The 19,903-nt window shown below is 43.7% G+C and overlaps 1 long non-coding RNA gene across 1 annotated transcript; it reads right to left on the bottom strand.

Moving 5' to 3' along the window:
- Positions 1–579: 579 nt before the first annotated feature.
- Positions 580–13,079, bottom strand: LOC123942630. Its single transcript, XR_006818444.1, has 3 exons — positions 12,951–13,079; positions 12,092–12,332; positions 580–1,973 (listed from the first exon to the last, which is right to left on the bottom strand). It is a non-coding gene; the product is annotated as an uncharacterized LOC123942630 (long non-coding RNA).
- Between the last annotated feature and the right edge of the window lie 6,824 nt (positions 13,080–19,903).

Genomic DNA, 19,903 nt, shown 5'->3' with positions numbered 1-19,903 from the left:
ATTCAATGTCAATCAACTAGTAGCTATGGAATATCAGTCAGGACTTCAGGACCCTGCTAGGTCAAAAGAAAGCAGAAAAACATTTTTCTGGGGGTCCCAACCAGAAAAAGTTTTCCCCTTACCTGGGGAGGCTGGGTAATGCTGAGGAAGCAGCTGGGTGCGGAAGGTAAGAGCAGCTGGAGGATAGGGAGATGACTGGGAACCACGGCAGGGGGAGGAGGTGGGGTTGGGACTGGAGGGGCAAGCATCAGAAGGGGGGAATCATGGGGTGTGAGGATGACATAGGCACAAAAGCACAGAGGCAGGAAAGTAAAGCTGTCTCAGGGCACCTCCAGGAGGTCGGCCTGCCCCGGGACAGCATGTGCGTATGTGCCGGAACAACTGGTCGACTGGTCCCAGTGGATATGGACGTGCAAAGCCTTGATGAATGAAGCAAGGGTGGGGTGATTCAGAGAGACCGGTGAGGAGGCAGAATAGGAGCAAGCAGAGGCCGCAGGGACACTGATCAGAGAGGAGCAGGGCAGCCATTAGGAGGTGACAGGCTGACCTGGGGTAGCGGGGTGGGGATGGGAACAAAAGGACAACTTCAAGGTGAGAATGGCAGGATCTGGTCCAAAGGACGGAGAAAACGGAGGTTTTCGGTAAGAGAGGTAAGAAGTTGTGACTGCTAGGTCAGACTTTTAGGGCAAATTCTCGTGATGTGAAAATGAGCTGAAGAGTTATTTTCTAATTTTTTTTTTATTCTTTTGAAAAATTGTGTTAAAATAGACATGACATAAAATTTGCTATTTTAACCATTGTTCAAGCATACGGTTCAGGGGCATCAAGGACATTCACAGTGTTGTATAACTATCACCCCTCCCCATGCATGGCCAGAACATTATCATCTTCCCAATATGAACCTCTCTACCCGTTAATCACTAACTCCCCATCCCCTCTCCCCTCAGCCCCTGGCAACCTCCCTTCTACTTTCTGTCTCTATGAATTTGATTACTTTGGAAACCTCGTATGAGGGGAGCTATCCAGTATTAGTCTGTTTGTGTCTGGCGTAGTTTGCTTAGAACGATGTCTTCAAGATCTATCCTACATTGGAGCACATGGCAGAATGTCCTTTCCTTATAGGGCTGAATGATATTCCACTGTATGTATAGACCACATTTTCTTTGTCCACTCATCCCTTAATCGACATTTGAGTTGCTTCCACCTCTGGGTTACTATGAATAGCCTCTGCTAGGACCACAGTTGTACAAATATTGTATCTGTTTGAGCCCCTACTTCCAATTTCTCCCTTCACTCATGCTTTCCTGTAAGAGAACCAAATTACTTCTTCAACATTTTGCTTAGAATCTCCTCTCTGAAATACCCAATTTTACTGCTTGGGAGTTTCACCTTCCACAGAACAAGAGAACACAGCTCAGCCAAGTTCTTTACCCCTAGAGGAAGGATCGTCTTTCCTCCAGTTTCCAGTGACACATTCCTCGTCCCTGCCCGCATTTCTATCAACATTGTGCCCATGGTGATACACATATCCTCTAAGATGACAGAAGCCTTCTTTCCAGCTCTTCTCTTCTCTTCTCCTCTCTTCCTGACACCTCACCAAGTTCACGTTAACATCCATGTGTCTACCAACAGTCAAGCCACGACAACCTAGGCTTCTTTGCTGGGATGCACCTTGAAACTCTTCTGGCCCCTCCCCAACACTCAGTTCCAAGGCCACTTCCACATTTTGGGGGGTTCATCACAGTAGCACACCCATTTGTTGTACAAAAGTCTGCATTAGTCGGCTCTGGCTGCCAAACAAAATGCCATAGACCATGTAGCTTAAGCAATAGAAATGTTATTTTCTCACAGTTCTGGAGGCTGGAAGTCCAAGATCAAGGTGCTGGCAAATTTGGCTCCTGGCAAGAGCTCTCTTCCTGGCTTGTAGACAGTCACCTTCTTACTACACCCTCATATGGCCTTTCTCTGCACACCTGTAGAGAGAGAGAGAGATCTGCAGTCTCTTCCTCTTATGAGACATTTTCTTCTTCTTCCTCTTACACCAGTTCTGTCCGATTAGGGTCCTACCCTCATGAGCCCATTGAACCTTAATTACCTTCCTAAATGCCCCATCTCCAGATACAACCACACTGGGGTTAGGGCTTCAGCGTAGGAAACTTGTTTCACAGTTCAGTCCTTAACAGCATCTATCTGTTTAGGGGGCCTCATGGAATGAGCCCTGGACTTGGATCAGGTCAACTTCAGCTCTCAGCCTGGCCCTACCTCCTCAAGAAGCCATTTAACCACAATAAGTCTCAGTTTTGTTGTGGGGGTGGGGGCAGGACCTTTCCCCAGACTTGTATAAAGGTTTAAATCCAATCATGCTGGTGGAAGGCACTTCGGTGTCCCGCACACTTAAAGAATTCCTGGTCATGGCCTTCCAGGCCCCCATACGTGGTCTAACAAACAACCAAAGCCCATCTCCAGTCTCATCCCTGGGGGACACCCTTCATACTGACCTCTAGCCTGCTAAGTGCAGGAAGGGTAGCATCCTCTTTTTTGGGTAGTTTTGGGAAGTACTTTGTTTTAGAACAGAGACCGAGGGTAGCAAATACTGTGTTGCAAAGGAGTTTCCGAAGTGTTCAGTCTCTGCTCAGCCTGATGGGGCGGCAGGGCCCGCCTGGGGCATAAGGGGAAGGGCCACACTTACCCAGAGTACCGGAGGCTTGGCTGTCAGTCACTGGGCTCTTGTGTTTTTCATTTCCTGGGTTCTCAGTAACCCTACTAACACTCCCCAGTATGGCGATTTGTTGTCCAAGGACATGGAACCATGATATCAGAAGGTACTGAGCACTGTTTAATGATGAAACCACAAACTAACATCCTTGAATCCTCAGTATTCCCAGAAACGAGCACAGAGCCTCATACTAAGTGAGTGATGAGTGAATTCCCGCACACACGCACAAGGCACTGCGAAGAAGTAGTGCTAGGTTTCATGCCTCGAGCATCATATCTTGCATTACAAAGCAAACAGAACAGAAGACTGCCATCTCAGACAAGACAAACACTTAAGATAATTAAGCCAATAAATAGTTACAAGCAGATCTACCTATGTTGACACGCATCTCACTTCTGTATGCTCTAAGAGTACTTTTGCCATTCTGTCATTTAGGATTTCCTATGTAGTATTATAATAACATAACTCTATTTTGTCTCTCTCATTAGACAATAAACTCCTTGAGGGCCAGCAGCCCCTCTTAATCTGTGCTCCCACAGCCTGGTACACAGTCTCCCACATCATCAGGGTTGAACTTGGGACAGATGACTCAACAGATAAACGGGGAGGGGGGGCTGTCAAGATGTCAAGATCCCAGAGCTGGAGATGCTGGCCATGGTTTCCTTTTCTCATTTCTTTCTCCCTTATCCCATCACCTAAGGGTACCACAGTGGCACCGTCTGATTTATTCTGGTCTTTGTGTCTGCAAACGCATACATTAGCTGGGTTTTTAAAAAGAGGTGGGTATTCAAAAGCCTGAAATTGGATATTATTTTGGATGCTTGCAGAGCTAATTATGGGATTTAAAACGACGCCCTTATCCCGAACAGGAATTGGGATGCTTCCTATTTTTTAATGTAAAACATGAAGTAAACATAATTCACTGTCATTTTTAAGTCCTGGTACATTTCAGAGACCCACTTAAGATAAATGATTTCCAAATGCCTGATCAGTCTGGTTTGAAAGCCTCTATGGAATTAATGTTCTATAATGTATTCAAATCATTTTATATCCAGGCCCTGCTTTGATTTTGTTTTTCATTGCCATCATTGATAGAAGTACAAGTTCACATAAATAGGACATTGCCAATGGGATGTGTTCTGCCCCAGCCATTAATTCCAGGGCTCATTCTCTAGCTCAGCCCCGATAAGCAGAGAAGTTGAAGACAAGCCACTGGAAATGTTTATCATGACACATAAGTAGTCAGGCAGGATAAAGGTGGAGGAGTGTAAGTGTGTGTGTGTCTGTGTGTGTGTGTGTTTTCAGCTTCAGATACTCACACCCAGAGGAAAGATTTTGAAATCTGTCAGATATAACAGAAAAGAGTTTTTAAAATAGATACACATGGTTAAAACTCAGAACAAGTGAAAACATGGATTTAAAAATTTGTACATTAAAAAGTCATTCTCCTACCTCTTATTTAGTAGGTGTTGGTGTGTCTATTCACATTCCTTTGTGCACATGGGGATATATTTTATTTCCCCCCAGAAAAGATGATTATAAAGGAGAAATGCAAATTGCAAATGACACTTATTAGATATTGACAACACGCTCTAAGTGTTCATTTAATCCTCAAATTAATTCTAGGAGGTGAGGATTCTTATTTTCCCTACTTTATAGATGCAGAAACTGAGGCAACTACAAAGTGAATTGCGTACTTTGCCCAAGCAAGTGGAGAGGCAGGATTTGAACCAGGTGGGGAGGAAGATCCTACCCTCTGCCCTCTTTCCATTCAGGCAGAGAGAAAAATCTGCAGAATTTCTGTCCTCTCCAAGAGGAGAAACTATTTCAGAATCAAGTAAACCATTGCTCCTTGAGTATTAGAAGAGAGGCCAATGAGGTCCTTGGGATATGAAGGTAGAGTAGCAAAGACTGTCCCCATCCAGAGAGCCATGAAGGAGTTGTCACTGACACTGGTTGTCTCAGTGTCTGTGAGAGAGACCCATGCTCCTTCGAGGCATGTCCAAGATGTGGTAGAAGTGTAGACCAAGCTGCCCAGTCCTTCTGTCTACTCCAAGATGAAGTCCAAATCCACTATAGTATCAGGACCTAGCTAGCAGTGAATTTGCGTACCCAGCACTTGGGACAGTCTCTCACATGTGAGATGCTGAATGAATGGATGCCCAGAATGAGAAATGGAACAATTCACTAACCCATTAAAAGAATGATTGACAACCATGATAGGCCAGATGCTGGGCTAGAATGGCAGGAATACAGGGATGACTAGGACATGTTTCTGCTTCAAGACAATTTAGAGCAGAGCACAAGAAGGCAGTCAGGACACTGTGATGCAGCATTACAAATGTCGTGGTGATGGTACGTGCACATGGATGACCACTGTGTCTGCAGGAAGTTGCAGGTATATAGGTGGGAAATAAAGTCCACCCAGATGATTCTTCGGAAGGTGTGGGTAGGATTAATGGGAAACAATGGGGGTTGCAGTATAACAAAAAAATTTATTTGGTCTTTGTCCCCATTTCCTGGCACAGATCTAAGATTCTTGGCATTTGATGATATGAGTGTCTTTTGTTATTCATAATGAGCTCCTTTTGACCATACCTGAGTTTACAGTAATGATGCATTAGCATAGTTGCTAATTGGTGGGTCCCTAGACAACTTTAGGATGGTGTTGGTCCACAGAGAAACCACCATGTGACCAGAGAGCTAGAACTTTCAGCCCCATTTTCTGACCTCCTAGGAGAAGAGAGAGCCTGGAGGTTAAGTTCAACCATCATTGGCCATCAATGGTCAATCAATCATGTCAAAGTAATGAAACCTCCACAAAACCTCCAAACAACAAAGCTCAGGGGAGCGTCCTAGTTGGTGAACATACAGATGTGTTGGAGGGTGGTACACCTCAGCTCCACGGGAACGGAAGTGCTTGCATTCATGACTTTTAAAGACCTTGCCCTCCACATCTCTTCTGTTTGGCCATTTCAAACTCCCTTTGAGTTATATACTTTATAATAAAACTTCAATTGTAAGCATAGTGCTTCCCAGAGTTCTGTGAGCCATTCTAGTAAGTTATCAAACCTGAGGGTGCATTGTGGGAACCCTGGAATTTGTAGCCAAGTTGGACAGAAGTATGGATCACCTGGAGGCCTAGGATTTGCCGCTGCCATCTGAAGCGGGGGCAGTCTTGTGAGGCTGAGTCCCTTGGTCTGCGCTCACTCTGGGTGATCAATATCAAGATTGAGCTGAATTATGGGACTTCCAGTTGGTGTCAGAAAAATGGAGAACTGTTGAAAGGACATAGGGGTGCTGAGGCATCCAGAGTCTGGCAGCAGAGAGAAGCTGTTGCCAACCCTCAACCTGTTAGGACAAGGAGAAATAAGAGTGGGACCCAGGGAGAACACGATAAGAAGAGGCCCCTTGGGCAGGCGCCTTCATCGTGTGCAGGGCTGGAGCTGAAGGTTCTGAGGGGGTTAGGGGATTCTCCCAACTACCACTGAGTACCAGCCAAAGCCCCCAGAAGTGGGCGATACACTTAAAAACCTAAAGAAGATTAAGAAATAAAATGGACAGCATCAAGACTTGCCTTTATTTCTTTTTTTTTTAAAGATTTTATTTATTTATTTGACAGACAGAGATCACAAGTAGGCAGAGAGGCAGGCAGAGAGAGAGAGGAGGAAGCAGGCTGTCCGCCGAGCAGAGAGCCCGATGCGGGGCTCGATCCCAGAACCCTGGGATCATGACCTGAGCCGAAGGCAGAGGCTTTAACCCACTGAGCCACCCAGGTGCCCCATGACTTGCCTTTATTTCTATGGAGAAGAACTTACCAACCTTTTCGAGCAGATCAAACAAGATCGTACCTGGATAGTAACTATTGTAAAGAGACATCATTGTACTAATAATTCAGAAAACAGTTAAGAAAACTGCAAGCCAAGTTTACCCAAAATGCTGTATTGACTCTTCTCAACTGATCCCTATCGTTTGCAAAACTAACAAAAAGTTAGCACAACTTTATGATTTCTTAAATAATATCTAAAAAGCACCAACAACAATAGAAGATTGACAATTCCATCTAACAAAAGGCACCATAAGTGAAGTTAAAACCAATACTGACAACAAAATGAGCCACAGACTGAGAGAAGACGTGTGTAAGTGATAGAGGATTAGCATCCAGTATACATAAAAACTTCTCTAAATCATTGTATTTTTTTTGCTTTTTTTTAAAAAGATTTTATTAATTTATTTGACAGAGAGAGAGAGAGCGGTCACAAGTGGGCAGAGAGGCAGGCAGAGAGAGAGGAGGAAGCAGGCTCCCCGCTGAGCAGAGAGCCCCATGTGGGGCTCGATCCCAGGACCCTGAGATCATGACCTAAGCCGAAGGCAGAGGCTTAACCCACTTAGCCACCCAAGGGCCCCTAAACATTGTTTTTAAGAATGATCAGTTGGGGATTGCTGGGTGGCTCAGTTGGTCAAGAGTCTGCCTTTGGCTCAGGTCATCATCCCAGGGTCCTGGGATCAAGTCCTGCATCAGGCTCCCTGCTCAGCAGGGAGTCTGCTGCTTCTCTCTCTCTCTCTCTGTCAAATAAATAAATAAAATCTTAAAAAAAAAAAAATGATCCATTCAGAACAACCAATAGGGTAATGAATGAACGAATTGTGATAAATTTATAGAAATAACTCTAAGATAGCAGTTCAAAAGAAATGTAATAGATCTCCTAGAATTGAGTAAAAATGTAAGTTGCATAAAAACCATATGAAGTGTTATTTACCTAAAATACAAACACCACTGAATATTGATTATTTACATATACACACAAAACATTAAAGCATGCATGGAAAAGAGAGACCAGGATCAGAAGAGGGGGCTGCTGAGGGCAGGATAAAGGGCAGGATGAAGGAAGTTGGGAAAAGAGTTATGAAATTACCTCTAAAAAACATAACCACTTTGTGGTTTGTCCACATTTGCATAGACTGGATGGTATATGCTTATATTATTCTCTGTACTCTTCTGTGTTTTCCAGGCATCTGGAGCAAAGTCACCCCGAGATTTCTTGGAGTCGCAGCCCCCTGAGCTACTTGCTGGTCCCTAAATGGCCTGGTTCACCTCTTCTCCACCCCCTCAAGATGCAAAGTGGGGATGGCCAATAGCGATTACTAGCAGCTTCTTGAAAATGCAGATCTCAGGTCCAACCCAGACTTCAGGACTCAGAGTCTACATTTGAACAAGCCCCAGGTAATTCCTAATGGAAGTCCGAGCAGCCTCCACGAAACTGCTGCCCCCCTCCCTCCCGCCCACTGCCCAATTACTAGCCAACTCCTAAAACGCTCATCTGGATGTAGCTCAGTGATTGCCTATTCTAAGGTTTCTTTGAAACCCTGCCTAGGTCAAGAGTTGTCTGTGCATGCAGTACACCTCCTTTTCTCAAAACAGGAAGCATGATCATCATGTTAGTTGAACTGTGAATTCCTCGTTAGTCCCACTAGCCTTTGGGCAGTTACCCTTATCACAATATATGCCACAGGACATGAACTCAAGGAATGTTATAAGAATCAACAAGAACCACATTTTTAGATGCTGGTAAGGCCATCGTCCATGCTCAAACTGTTTATCCAGGGAATGGAAGGATCTGGTTCTAGAGCTTTAATACATGAAATCCATGTCTTACTTACTACCTTCTTGGTTCTCAATCCTTTAAAAGAAATTAAATTTACTTTTACATTTTCAGCGTTTCAGGAACTGTGCATGCTTAAAATTTTGTAGCAAAGTGCTGCTGTTTTCTGTTGGTTTTTCGGTGGGGGCACACCTTAGTAAATTGGTGTAAAAAAATGTCTCTACTTCAGGAATTCTTAATCTCTCCCGAAGTCGGGCCCTATTTGAGGCCTGATGAAAAATGTGGACCTTCTCTGCAGATAAATGTACACAATTTCAGCTTATAATTTCAGTATCTACCAACTCCAGGTGAAGTCTAAAAGGTGGTGCACGATACCCTTACTTAACATTGTTCTAGAGTTTTCCGCAGCATCATGTAAATAAAAATGTGTCTGTGGACATTCCCACCATATGATGCCTTTGACAGCAACCTTATTTCTCTTGCTACAGAAACAATCCCACAACCCACTGAAAATCAAGAACACCTTAAAAACTTTTACCATCACTGGCTAATAAAGTGGTTTTTGTTTTGTTTTTTATTTTATTTCTTTTTTTTAAAGATTTTTATTTATTTATTTGACAGAGAAAGATACATCGAGAGAGGGAACATTGAGAGCGGGAGAGGGAGAAGTAGGCTCCCCACTGAGCAGGGGCCTAACTCGGGGCTCGATCCCAGGACCCCAGGATCATGACCCGAGCTGAAAGCACACGCTTAAGGACTGGGCCACCCAAGCGCCCCTTTGTTTTGTTTTTTAAAGATTAATTTATTTGAGAGAGAGATAATGAGTGGACAAGAGGGGGAGGGGCAGAGGGAGAGAACCTTAAGCAGACTCCCGGCTGAGCATAGAGCCTGAGATCATGACCTGAGCAAAAACCAAGTGTCTGACACTCAACAGACGGAGCCACACAGACACCCCTAATAAAGTGTTTTAAACTTGAATTAATCCCACAGTTCCCACCCACAAGTCTAGAAGACAGGAAGTCAGCACTAGAATCAACACTTAGAGTTGGAAGCAATCACGAAGGAGGGACATGGGCCTGAGCAAGAAGTGAGTCCTGTCCTCAGTTGCCTGATCCAAACGATATTTTATCAAGTGGCTTTATTTTCCCTTAAGATACACAAAAAGGGGGGCACCTGTGTGGCTCAGTGGGTTAAAGGCTCTGCCTTCGGCTTGGGTCATGGTCCCAGGGTCCTGGGATCAAGCCCCACGTCAGGCTCTCTGCTTGGCAGGGAGCCTGCTTGCCCCTCTCTTTCTCTGCCTGCCTCTTGTGATGTCTGTCAAGTAGATAAATAAAATCTTTTAAAAAAAAGATACATGGGGCGCCTGGGTGGCTCAGTGGGTTAAAGCCTCTGCCTTCTGCTCAGGTCATGATTCCCAGGGTCCTGGGATCGGGCCGCATCGGGCTCTCTGCTCCACAGGGAGCCTGCTTCCCCCTCTCTCTCCACCTGCCTCTCCACCTACTTGTGGTCTCTGTCTGTCAAATAAATGAATAAAATCTTAAAAAAAAAAAAAAAGATACACAAAAGGTCCTTGGTAGCAGTCAGAAAAACAGTAGAAATCTTTTATTCCACTTATAAGCATCATCTAACTACCACATGGTTTAAGCTAAAAAGACACTTAATGCCCAAAGGTATCAAGGGATGGGAGGAGCTGTCAGCCTAAGATTCCAGTGACATCAGAAGCCCAGATCCTGAGGTTTAGCTCCCCCAGGTTGTGCTCCTTTGTCTCAAAGAAAAGTCCAATGCCCACCCCCTCAGTGAGTGACCCCCCAAGGCCTTTGGGGGAAAAAAACACCACCTTCCAGAAGTACTCATTTTCCCTGACATTCAGGCTTTGGAGCTATGAGGAGTTAATAGAATAATAGTACTAATATAATAATGAGCATTTGCACTGTTTTCAGCTTTGCAAAGCTCTTTCACTTTGTGTCAGTCTAGCAGTTTAATTATGTTGCCAGAAAGAAAGAGGAGCTTCTTTCTCCACTGAGGCCTTGTGTCCCTCTGACAAGCCCCCCACAGAATCCTCCAACTTGTGAGGTTTGAAATTTACGCTGAGTCATGGGAGCCTGGGCGATTTGTGGCCTTGTTTGTGTGGAGCTCTCAGATATTTGTGAAATGATTCCCTGGGGACATAAGTCAGTTCTTCCTAGAATCAGAGTGAGGTCAGAGGTTGATTGAAAAAGACAGAAATTTTTTAAAAGGGCAGACATTTCAAGCAGGGCAGAATTCATGAACAAAGGTAAACTTTTCAGAAGGATGGCCTTTCTCTCTGGGACTTCTATCATTACAAATCTGGAGCTAAAGTGGAACTTTGAATGAGTAACATTTTATTTTGGATTTGGATTTACTTTATGCATTGCACTGATGTTTGGAAAAGAAACCAACTTCATCAAAATAATGGAGGTAAACGATGGTGGTGGAATTTGCTTCCACCTGTGGTCGGTTAACTAAATTCATTGGCACGAATGGGGGAGTCCATGCGGTCCTTTATGGGTTAGCTGGTTTTGCCTTGTGCTCTCCCTCCCTCCACTCACTATTCACTGAGCCCCTACTACGCACAAAATGGGAAGGATACACAGTTGGGTCTTCAGAGAGTTTGAGATCTCTGGGATGAACTCAGAGAGAGCCTATTTTAATAGATGGAGGCTATTTGTTTACAGAGAGATGAAGTAGGAGAATCATGAGCATAAAGTCATCATTTCTGCTAAAGGGGAAAATGCTCTATTGATAGCATGTCAACGGTTTTGTTATTGACCTTAAGATATTCTACACAAATTCCATTTCCACGGAGGCAGCATCAAGGAGGTGTTCCTGGGAATCAGAAGACCTGAGCCCTAGTCCCAGGCTGACTTCTGATAAACTCTTTTGATTTAGGTCAAAGGATTCAATTTCTCTGGGGCCTCAGTTTCCTCTCACAGAAGAAGAGGCTTCAGGTAGGTGCCGAGAGGTTCCCTTTAGCTTCCTTATTTGTTATCATTCAAACACTCTTTTTCCCGCCTGAGAAAGGGAGAAGTTATTTTGTTGTTGTCTTGGAAGAAAACCAGCTGTGGTGCACTAGAAAATCAGTAACAGTCCCACCCCTGAACAAGCTGCTTCTTCCCCTTTTCTCTTTTGACCAGCCACCATGGGTGGCCACCTTCAGGCAGCTCTTGAAACAAATGAAAAGAATGTCCTCCTTGCCCAGGGCAGGAGCACAGGTGGCTATTTGCAAAGCGACATAAAGGCCATCACTAGTGTGAGTTCACACTTGGGTTTACACCAAAACAGCATCTCTTAGCAACAGAGACCTTCAAACAGTGAAGCCGAATTCCAGTGTAGACACTTCCAGAAGGGAGTGAGGAATCAGTGTTGAAGGAGAAAATGAGGGCCATCTGATGGAGTCCAGAAACCGTGGTAGCTAGAAGAAGAAGAGGAACCACCAGAATTCTTTTCCCGAAATGGCCTAAGGAGCTGGTCAGCATGTTACCCTGATGGGACGCAAGATCCCTATCAGACTCAGTGTAAAGGGGCATTGCTGTTGAAACCTGCCGACTCACCCTCGGCAAACTTTCACACCCCGAGATTTAATTAGGTGGGAATGTGAACCTATCCCATGTTTACTCCTTTGAAAGGAGAACAATAAAATGAGGAGAAGAGAGAGAGCGAGCCCACGGGAACAGAACTTTGTACTCTGTCCTTTCATCTTACTACAGTTAGAAAGCAAGGCCGTCTGAGGAAAGGCAAACATCAAACATACCTTTATGCGGAGGACACATGGGCAAGGAAGGACTTCCATTCTTCACCCATTTCTCTTGAGGGTCAAACACTGGTCACTCTCATTAAATGAGGAAGGAGAAACACTCGGGGAAGATCAAAAAGGGGTAGTATTTTAAAGTGGGGCCAGAGAAGAAAGAAAGTTCTTTAGCAGCTAGCCAGAGCCTGATCTCGAATTGCCTTGTCACAGGGTGCGGGGTCCTCTCCCGAGAAGCTTCTGTGTGCTTCAGAAGAAAATCATTATGGTCAGAGCCATCTTAAGGATCACAAAAGACATGCTTCCTCCTTATTTTATACTCACAGATCATTTTTAGCTTGAAACGATATTTCTCAGTTTAATCGCTAAACTTGGTTTCAATGGACTTTTAGCTACTTTTTCTTAAAGTCAAGAAAGTAAAAAAAAAGTTCACAAGAAAAAATATTCAAAAGGTTGTGCCATAGACCCCAAATGCAATTTCCAGAAGAGAGGGCCAAGAAAGGTTTGAACGATACCTGCATCTTTTTCATAAGACTATTGTCCTCTGTTGAAGAAGAGAGAGACTCGTATATACACACTCAGTCCTGCTCGTTTGAAAATATCTATTTTATATGTGAAAGTCTCATCTGATGCAAAGGCATTTTTAAATGAATTAGGTGGTGGTGGGGGAGCAAAAACATAAAAATAGATTCACTAGTAATGGAATTTAGATTCTCCTTTTTTGGAACTTTCCCGCGGAAAGGTTCCCTCAGGATCTCGAGAGGTATGCTTGGCTCCCTTGACAACTCAAACCAGCTCTGGCTCCAGCCTGAGATGGTGAATCCCTAAGGCCTTGAAAGAAAAGTGAAGGATTGACGTACTTTACCTGTGCTTCTGGTTAGTTCTGTTTGCAGCAGTGGGATTTTCTGAGCATCTCACACAATGAAGACAAGAGAGGGAGACACAGAATTTTGTACTGCAGAGTCTTTTCAGCAGGAGAATATTTCTGGACCTGAAACAAAAGGGAATCAGGCAAATTTATAAGAAGTCCTCATTGTCTAGAGTTCTGTTTTGTTCACTGACTAAAGGTGAATGCTGACATTATCCCCTTGAGGAGGTGAATGATTCCTGGAGAGCTCAAAAGGCTCAGAGTTGTCCCCAGGGAGGGTGATGGGTAACAGTCATGGCCTGCAGATCTGTAAGTGGGCATTTTTCTATAGGGAAGCACTTTGGGGTTTCCCAAAGCTACGGGTGTTAGAGCAGAGAGGAAGCTGGTTCCAGAAGCAAGGACACTCACGGGGGCCAAGGAAGCCCCCTAGGTGTGACTTTAGGCTGGGAGGATGGGGAGAGGAAAGGGCAGCAGCCCTCTGGCTGGAGATGAGCCCTGTTGGATCTGGACATTCACCCAATCAAATCGCAGAGACCTGCCTGTAAGAATTCTCTGCTTTGTGGAGCTCTCTCCTACCAGAGCTGGAGGGGGTTACTGGCGAGGCCTAGAATCCTGAGCTCTGTGGTAAGCCCAAGTTTCAGATGTGAATCCTGGTTCTGACACTGTGTGACCTTGGCCAAGTTACTTAATATCGTTCACACTTGCCTTCTTCATTCCAAAATAGTGCCAAAGGTGCTTCTTTCATAGGTATGCAGGTACTTTAAGTGAGGCAACACATATCTAGAAAGGCATTGGAGGACTCAAGATACGGCAGCTGTGATCGTTCTCAAGTTGTCAAGGAATGTGTCTAATGTCTGGTTCTGTCGAAGACATAGAACAACATGTTTGCAGCAAGATAAGGCAAGCAGGACGAGGTAAGGCCATGACCTAGCATCAGATCTGCTGGGTGGATAAAGTCGGGGGCAGGGAACTGGGAAGGCTCCTAGGGTGGTCTGGGTCAGGGGGATGAGACACAGTGTGACGGTTCCGCATCTGCGCCATGTTTATCTCGCAGATATCTGGTAGACAAGATGGAGGACCAGCTCTCCTGCCCCGGCCAAAGAGAGGCAACTGGGATTTCAGGACAATCCACAGAGGTCTGGGCCAGCAAACATTCACTACCAGGAAGTCTGACCACAGGCAGCAAACTCAAGCTCTGTGTCTGTCTGACTCTACTGCAGAATTATTTAGCAGAGCTAATGGAATGAAATGTCTGCTGGGGATTCCAACCTCTTTTCTCTATTTGATTGCTATTGAAATCTGACCTTGGGTTTGTGGGGATGAAGCATCAGATAAACTCAGTATAGCTATCTTGGGTGGTTGGCGTCAAGATGATTGCTTCTGATAGCACCTAAAGAATACTGGATGCTTGTGTAACTAACTGTTCATATGTGCAAGTCCCCTTTGTCCTCATGATCTCAGTCGCTCCTCATAGAAAGGCTGCGTGACAGGTAGGTGAGGCAGATGGTACCATTATTCCCATTTTACAGTTGAGCAAAGCAAGGCTCACAGAAGTAATAGGACTCATTCAAGTTCTCTCCACCAGAAGGTTGGAAGGTTGGGACAAATAGTCAGGAGGGCTGACTTCAGATACTCTTTTCCCACCAAGTGTTTCTTAGGTTTGAGACTTTTATCCTTGTGTATTTGGGCTTTGATGTCTAGAGGCAGCCCTGCCATGGGGTTTCATGGGCAAGGAAGCCAACAAGGGAATTGGGGTTTTTGTTGTACCACAGTCACCTGTCACAGGTTAAGGGGGAGCTAAACCCCAGGGACTTCCCGTTTCCTTGACAAATCAGCTTCAGGAATCCAGGCACAATGCTTTGGGAAAAAAAGTCTGAGGTGCGGAATGATGGAAGCAAAAGCCCCTTAAAGCTGGCCTCCCTCTCTCCAACCCCCAGACCTCCAAAAAGAGTTAAAGGGGCCCTGGAGGGTCTCAGCAAAGCCTTGACACCATCGCCCACAGTCACCTTAGCCAGAAAGGTCCCAGAAGGTTCTGCATCCCTTTCGCCTGTGATGGACCATGTTAATAGCGCTCTCAGACTCACTTTAGACAAAAGATAGGGTTTAATTTGGAGCCCTTGGGGTTTTGTGGTAGCAGCTCCCACTAATTTTTTTTGCTGAATTATCCTGAAAAGGAGGATGCTTTCCTGACATAGTTTGTAACTAACAACTCGCCTACTTTCTGTTTTGGCTTGGGGACCCACAGTGATTTCTATATATTTAAAAATCTAGAATTTGCCCTAATTTCTAACAGGGAACAATGGAAATGGACACCGTTGTTTCTCCTTCCCGAAACTGGGCCTGGGCAACTCTACTATTCCACTTTCCATCATCATGGCTCCGAGGAGGCTAGGGCCACCTCCACGACACGTGACTAAGCCTGGCCAATCAGAGCCGATCACAGGGCAGAGACCACGGTGATAGCGTCATAAAGAGAATTGACCCAACCCGCCATAAATCAGAGTCAATGAGATCGGCTGTGATACTGTTGGAGTTTTAGAAAACGGGCATTCTCTTCCTGTTGGAGCTGCCAGGGTGAGCAGGGGAAACACCACACAGAGCCTAAGAACGAAGGTCGCAGAGAAGAAAACAAATCCAAGAGGTGGAAACAGACCCGGATTTAGCCATGTCTAAAGCCACGCAAGCCTGGGTCTTTCTGGTTTAGGTAAGCTAATAAAGTCCCCTTTTTTGCATAAGTCAGTTTGCCTTGGGTTTTTTATAGTTTGGATCTGAAAAAAAAAATTAATGCCCTGACAGTATTGGTAATTTCCTATACATGTTTTGCTATGTAAGAAAGTATGATGAGACCCCGGACCCTAAAATAAATCAGTTTTCAGATACTGAGGTTTATAGAATTCACTTTAACGTAAAAGTCACTAACCAGCATATTCTGTGGCATCTCTTCATTGTTACTTGTGTCCTCAAAGAGTACAAGCGTTTTTCTGATTTCATAAACATGTAAGCTGTTCCGTGCTGGCTCAGATGATGCTCTCACCAGCCCTGAGTTGTTTAACCATGGCCTAAAGCACAATTTTTGTGGGTTGGTGACTTCCAAGGGATCATTTTCAAAAAGTGAGACATGACTTACTGTAGAGCCCACTGTATCGTACAGTCCTACTCCCAGATGTTTACCCAAGAGAAGTTAAAACATATGTGCACACGAGGAACCATAGACAAAGGTTCATAGAAGCTTTATTCAAAGTAGCCCCAAACTGGAAACAGCCCACACGTCCGTTAGCAGAATGGATAACAAGTTCTAGCATAGTCACCCAAGGAACAGTACTCAGCAATGGATACAAAGGAATAAAATACCAAGACATGCAACGCACGTGGGTGAACCACATACATGCCATGCCGAATAAGAGACACTAGACACAAGACAGCACATGCTGTCCAGTTCCATTTGTTGTCAGTTCTAGAACAGGAAAAACTTATCTATAGTGAGGGAAAGCACACCAGTGGTTGCCAAGGTCACGTGTGGGGTGGGAGGATTGGTTGCAAAGAGGCACAACAGACCTTTCTTGGGTGAGTGAAATGTTTTGTATCTTGATTGGGGTGACGGTCTCACAGATGAATACGTCATGAAACTGTACATTTAAAATGTGTCTATGGGGGTGCCTGGGTGGCTCAGCCATTAAGTGTCTGCCTTTAGCTCAGGTCATGATCCCAGGGTCCTGGGATCAAGCCCCACACCAGGCTCCCTGCTTGGTAGGAAGCCTGCTTCTTCCTCTCCCTCTCCCATGCTTCCTCTCCCCTGCTTGTGTTCCCTCTCTCCCTGTGTCTCTCTGTGTCAAATAAATAAATAAAATCTTTTAAAAATAAATAAAAAAATAAAATAAATAAAATGTGTCTATGTAAAATATGCCTCCATAAAGTTGTTTTTTTTTTTTTAAGTGAGGTATTTCCCTAGGATTTTCTTCTTCTTCTTCTTCTTTTTTTTAAAGATTTTATTTATCCATTTGAGAGAGGCGGAGAGAGACAGACAGAGCATGAGTAGTGGGGAGCAGGCAGAAGAAGAGGGAGAAGCAGGCTATCCGCTGACCAAGGATCTGGCTGGGAGCCTCGATCCCACGACCCCAGGATCATGACCTGAGCTGAAGGCAGCCGCTTGATTGACTGAGGCACCCAGGTGCCTTTCCCTAGGATTTTCTTTCTTTTTTTTTTTTTAAGATTTTATTTATTTATTTGACAGACAGAGATCACAAGTAGGCAGAGAGGCAGGCAGAGAGAGAGAGAGGAGGAAGCAGACTCCCCGCTAAGCAGAAAGCCAGATGCAGGGCTCAATCCCAGGACCCTGAGATCATGACCTGAGCCAAAGACAGAGGCTTTAACCCACTGAGCCACGTAGGCACCCCTCCCTAGGATTTTCTTAACTTCAAGACTCATGATGTTTATATTTAAAACAGTATCATCAAATTTTAGTCTATAAATACTTTATTATTATACAGTATGTTAATATATAATATTATCATAAAACTGCCATGAGGTCCATAAAATTGTCCAAATATGCAATTTTCACTACTACCTTTGTATTTTTATTCCTGCTGTCCCTTTAACTTGGAATACACTGTTTCCTCTTCTCTCCCTGACAAAATCCTATGTACTGTCCCATTCTTCATTCATTCATTCATTCATTCATTCCCCCAAATATATATGGAGTGCCAGACCCTGTGACAACCTGTGGTGCTGTCCAGACATATAAATCAGGGGCCCTGCCCTTTAGGGACATATACTAGAAAACAGAGTTTTACTTGAATGCCCTTAGATCTATATGCCTAGCATTTTTTGGCTGACAAAAAGACTGTCAAAGACTATTATCCTGGAGGCTACAGGCCACTCTATTACATTACCTAAAAGTGTGACGATAATTCCATACCCATGTATTTTGCTGCTTCCCTGAAGGTTCTGTTATTTTTAAAGAAATAGAGTCATTGAGGAGGCTAACAAGACAGGAGGAAAACATCTCTGAGAAGTTAAAGGGAAACTTGGTTTCAGTGCATTTCTACGTCTATGATGAAAATATGACAAAATATGGGGACCTAACTCAAATGAAAGGGGAATCGAAACAAAGTGATAGTGGCCAGCTTTCTCAGATGGGGCTGGAGGCTACCTGGGCTTGGTGGTCTTTTAGACAGACTGGAGACTGGACCCCAGCTGACAAGTTTGCTGGTGGCATCTTTTAACATTGTAGGGTATTTTTAGAAAATCAGTTACTATAACAAGCTTTTATTAACATTTATTTTTAAATTATTTACATTTTCTTCTGCTCCCCCATCAACTCTGGGTTACAAACCATTAAATCTTTATTTGATTCAAAGTATCATCACAAAGATAGGAACTACATAGAGCAAAATTACTGATTTAAATTAAGTGGCATATTAATGTTTGAAAAGATTGTCAAATCACTTTTTGGGGGGTTTATTTTGGAATAGTTTTAGAGTTCTAGAAAAAGTTGCAAAGATAAGACAGACAGTTCCCATATGCCACACATCTTTGTCACAACTAATGAACAATATTGATATATTTTTATTAATTGAAGCTTACGGTTTACTCAGATTTTCTTAGTGTTTATCTAATGTCCTTTTTTAATTCCAGGATCCCTTTCAGAATGCCACATTACACTTTGATCATCATGTCTCCTTAACCTCCTCTTGGCTCTGATATTCTCAAACTTTCCTTGCTTTTGATCACCTGGACAATTTTTATTACCGGTCAAGTATTCCCTAGAATGTTCTGGGATTGGGATTTGTCTGATGTTCTCCTCATGGTTAAACTAGGGTTATGGGTTTTGGGGAGGAAGATCACAGAGGTAAAGACTCATTCTCATCACATCCTACGGAAGCTACATGCTGTTGATGTGTCTTATCACCACTGATGTTGATCTTGGTCACCTAGCTGAGGTAAGGATTATCAGGTTTCTCCACTACAGCTTTTCTCTCTCTCTGTCTTTTCTACCTCCCTTTCCATATGCTCCATTTTGGAAAGAAACACTCTGTACAGCCTGCATTTGAGAGTCATACTCAACCTCCTCGAGGGCTGTGTATCTACATGCATTCTTTGAGATTGTCTCATCTTCCCATTTCTTTCCTTATTCAATCCTTTCTTTATATCAGTATTGATTCATGAGTAGTTATTTTAGACTTTGGGTCATTACATAACACTACTTTATTTTGTTGTTCAAATTAGGAGCTCTTTTCAGTTGGCTCCTGTGAGACAACCCTGTCACTGGGAGGGTGGGGCAGTGGTGATGTAATCAGCGGGAGGCTCAGAAGTTTCTTACTTTGAGGCACTACAAGCTGGCCTGGGTTCATTTGTGTATTTCCTGCCCCAGTCCTAGAATCAACCATTTCTCTAAGGAGCCTTGGTTCCTTTTATTAGAGAATGGTATTAGAAACCAAGAACTCATACAAGGTGTGCTAAGTGCTACTGAGGTGTCAAATAACCTTTTGAAATAGCAAAGGTGTTTTACTCGAATTTAAAAAGGTAGTTTTATTTTTTAAAATATTGTTAACAAAAAATGCTTCAGTGACTTCATGTGTTTATGGATTTTTTCGCTATAGAAGCACTAAATTTTTATTCGAACCACTATTTGGTGGCCCACAATTTAGACTGACAATAAATATGTATATATTGTTCATTGTTTTCAATACAAATGGTCCTTCAGGACTATCTAATAGCCAAAAACTCAAACTGACCTTATTAGAGACAAAAATATTATCTAAAAAAAAAATCTTTGTCAAAACATCTTGCCTCAGAAAGCATATTCTGGTTCTATGATTTACCTCATTTAGGATTATTCCTTACTCTTATATTCTTCTAGCTTCTAGTCTTTGAAAGAAATCAGCTTTAAAAATTTAGATTCAGCTAGAACACCTAGACCATCCAGTAGTGAGTTTTTCTTCCTCTCCATT

The sequence above is a fragment of the Meles meles genome, chromosome 5 (genome assembly GCF_922984935.1).
Source record: "Meles meles chromosome 5, mMelMel3.1 paternal haplotype, whole genome shotgun sequence".
Taxonomy (NCBI): Eukaryota; Metazoa; Chordata; class Mammalia; order Carnivora; family Mustelidae; genus Meles; species Meles meles.
The sequence above is the reverse complement of the archived record's forward strand: the minus strand, read 5'-3'. Positions and strand labels throughout refer to the sequence as shown.